The sequence below is a fragment of the Hipposideros armiger genome, unplaced genomic scaffold, assembly GCF_001890085.2.
Source record: "Hipposideros armiger isolate ML-2016 unplaced genomic scaffold, ASM189008v1 scaffold_232, whole genome shotgun sequence".
In the NCBI taxonomy this organism is placed as follows: Eukaryota; Metazoa; Chordata; class Mammalia; order Chiroptera; family Hipposideridae; genus Hipposideros; species Hipposideros armiger.
In genome coordinates this window covers 2,499,674-2,503,731 of record NW_017731582.1, presented here as the reverse complement: position 1 = coordinate 2,503,731, position 4,058 = coordinate 2,499,674, and positions in this window count along the sequence as shown.

Below are 4,058 nucleotides of genomic sequence, written 5' to 3'. Positions count from 1 at the left end.
TGAGCTGTTGTTCAGCATCTTAGCTGTGGAGGGCAGTGTCACTGGCCCTCATATGTGGGATCTGAACCGGGGCCCTCTGGCGTCCCAAGCCAGCTCGTAACCATCGCGCCACTCGGCCGGCCCTTATTTTTATTTTTTATTAGCTGAGCCATCCTGCCACCTGTTGGCAGCTCAGCAGCAACTCAGCTTGGGCCGGGCATCGAACCGCTATTGCTCAGAGCTCGCACTCTTGAGCAAGCTCTTAACCAATTGAGCCACTCAGCCGGCCCTTTTCTTTTCTTTTTAAAAAGATTTTTTTTAAATTGGGGAGTTGGGGAAGGAGAACAGTGTTGGGGAATTGGGGAAGGGGACCAGCCAAGTTGTTGTTCTTCAATCTTCATTGTGAAGGGCGCCAGTCACCATCTGGCTGCCCATCGGCAGCTCATAGCCTCTAAGCTCAAAGTTTTCAATCTTAGTTGCGGGTGGGCGTAACCACCATCCCATGTGGGAGTCGAACCAACAGCCTTGTTGTTAAGAGCACGTGCCCTATCCACTGAGCCATCCAGGTGGCAGCTCAGCTCAAGGTACTGAGTTCAGTCTTAGTTGCGGGTGGGTATAGCCCACCATCAATCAGGCAGTCTTGTTGTTACACCAGCTGAGCCATCCTGCCACCTGTTGGCAGCTCATCAGCAGCTCAGCTCAGGTGCAGCGTCACTGGCCAATGTGGGAATCGAACCGACGGCCCTGTTGCTCAGAGCTCGTGCTCTTAAGCCAACTCTTAACCAACAGAGGCATTCGGCCAGCCCTCTCTTTTCTTTTCTTTTCTTTTCTTTTTTTGAAGATTTTATTGGGAAATTGGGGGAGGGAAACAGCGTTGGGGAATCAGGGAAGGGGAACAGACAAGTTGCTGTCCTTTCTTTCTTCAGTCTAGTTGTGGAGGACGTCGCTTCACTGGCCCATGTTGGTATTATCATTGCGTTCTTCCCGGGTGAGGCAGTCGCTCGCCAGCCATTGGATGGCCGCTCATGGCAGCCCACAGCAGCTCTCAGAAGCTCACCCCTGCTGCCTGCCAGCCCCACTGCTGCGTACACTGTCGCTGGCGACTCATGGCAGCCCAGCTTCAGGTCGAGCTGTTGTTCACCATCTTAACCTTAGAGGGCGCAGCGTCACTGGCCCTCATGTGGGATCCGAACCGGGGTCCCGCTGCTCAGAGCTGGCGTCCCAAGCCAACTCCTAACCAATGCGCCACTCGGCCGGCCCTTGTTCATCTTTTAACACCAGCAATGGCATATGTCTCTGGCCTTTTTCTGTCATCCACATCTCTTTCTAACCTAGCCAGGAAATGTTCACCAGTTTTAAGGACTAGTGTGATTAGACTGTGCTTGCTCAGAATAACCTCCCCATCTCAAATTTCATAGCTGTGATATTGTGATTTATAATACATATGTACGTACATATATGTGTGTGTGTGTATATATATTTGGTCTTAGTCCTGGTTTCTGGCACAGAGCTCCTAGTGTTACCAGGTGTGACAATGGTAACCTCAGTTCTTGTCTTCTTGAGGGAAAGAGTTCAGTCAAGAGACAGAGTTTGTGCAAGCATAGAACAGTAAGAAGTTTATTAGCAAAGCAGATACACTCCAAAGGTTATGAAGCAGGCTGTTTCAAGAGAGGGAAAAGCAGCCTCTCCTTACATTGTGTGAGCGTTTTTATTTCTGTGTGTAGAATCGCCTCTCCATCTCCCTCTCCTGTAATCTCATTCTCCCAGTTGGCATGCCTCCTCCTCCATTTTTGCTCCCAAGGTTGTTTGAGCTCATTACAATAGTCCTGAGAAGCAGGATGTATATTCTGATAAGCGGGGTGTTTTCCCATCCTCTGGCATTTTTTCTTCTTCTTGCTTTAGGGGCAAGTGTGAGCCCGCTGTCCTGCTGAGCTAGTTGTTTTGTGCCCACCTTTGTTTACTGTATCCTGCAGAGCAGGGTATCTGTGACCTAAGTCGGAGCAGCACAAGGGGCCTTCTAACCAGGGTAGGTTCCCCCCTTCTCCTGCTCAGTTCTACCTTTCTACTTACCTTATCAACTAGCACCCTTGGAATTTCCAAGTGAGGAGAGCAATAAAGGTGTCTTTTGTTATGTTACTGAAATGACTTTTGGACTATACCTAGGGTCACCTGAGGATGGGGCCAAGGGACCCAACCAAGAGATTCCAGAGCTGGAAACATTCAGTCACACCCACCCACCAACCTCTGGGGAGGATCGAGGGACTGGAGATTGAATTCAGTCACCAATGGCCAATAATTTAATCAACTATGCCTCTATAATGAAGCCTTCAAGAAAACCCAAAAGAACAGGTTCCTGAGATCGCCCGAGTTAGGAAACACGTGGAGATTTGGGGAGAGTGGTGCTCAGAGTGCAAGGAAGTTCCTCACCTTGTCCCATATATGCATCCCTTCCATCTGGCTGTTCCTGAGTTATATCATTTGTTGAGCTGAATCTGGAGGCTTTGGCTAGAAATGAATGGCAAGATTTATTCCAGGGATTTGCAAAGCAGAAACACAATGAGGCAACACCCAGAGTGTTCTGAAGAAGAAAGCAAAGCTGAGAATTCTTATAGTGAAAAATACGTTCTTGAGAAGACTCATTTCTGCTTTCTTAGCCTCTGGCTTAGTCCAAGATGATAATCTTCCAGGTGTGTCCGATGGTCTGGATAGTGGATGTGGATGAAAAGGTGGTTCTATGGAGAGTAACCTCATAGGGTGATCTGATCATAGATTTCTAACTGGGCAGGTCATGGTGGGTAGTCATGCCCCAGGCATATAACTTTTTTTAGTAAAAGGTTTATCTTTGTCTTAAGCAAGCCCTGTCCATTGTTTCTGTGCATCTAGGATAACACACCTTTGAGCTAAATGGAACCACCCTCAAGAGAGCACATAATCTTGTTAACTATCCTGTAATTCAATCCCCGCCTTGCTCTCTCCCACCTTCATATAATATTCCTTATGTCCCCTCCTTAATTTCAAATGCATAAAAGAAGCTGCAAAACTGTTATTTCACAGAGCATTTGAGATCTTGCTCCTGGGCTTATGTTGTCAGTTTGGCTCAAATAAACTCATAAAAATTCTCTGCAGGTTTGGACATTTCTTATGTCAATATGGATGTCCAGCGGTGTGGACAGGTGAACATTCTTTCCTAAATTCTTCAGAGGGTTATCTACAGGACTTACATATACCCCCAGGCAGTAATGCACAACTGGAAAGTTTAAAAGTTTAGGCAACAACATGGATGGACCTAGAGGATATGATGCTAGGTGAAATAATTTAGACAGAAAAAGACAAATACCATATGATCTCACTTATATGTGGACTTTAAAGAACAAAATAAATGAAAAAAAGACAAAACGGAAAGAGATTCATAGATACAGAGAACAAACTGATGGTTGCCAGATGGGAGAGGGGTTGGGGGGCTGGGTGAAAAAGATAAAGGGATTAAGAAGTACAACTTGGTAGTTACAAAACAGTCATAGGGATGTAAAGCATAGAAAATATAGTCAATACTATGGTGATAACTATGGATAGTGCCAGGTGGGTATTAGGCTAATCAGGAGGATCACTTCATAAATTATATAAATGTCTAACCACTATGCTGTACACCTATGCTGTACACCTGGAACTAATGTAAAATAATATTGAATGTCCACTGTAATTGGGAAAAAAAAAAGAAAAGTTCAAAAGTTTAAGTCCTCAGGGGGCCAGCCGAGTGGCATGACTTGGGATGCCAGAGGGCCCCGGTTCGGATCCCACATATGAGGGCCAGTGACACTGCCCTCTACAGCTAAGATGCTAAACAACAGCTCAACCTGGAGCTGGGCTGCTGTGAGTCGTTGGCAACGGCGTAGGCTTCAGCTCCTGTGGCAGTGGGTTGCCATGGGCTACCATGTGGGGCCAGCAGCCAGGGGAGCGGCCAGCAGCTGCAGTGAGAGGCCGTCCAGAAGCCAGCGACTGATCTGCCTCGCCCGGGAAAAGCGCAATGATGGTGCCAACTTGGGCCAGTGAAGCAACGTCCTCCACAACTAGACTGAAGA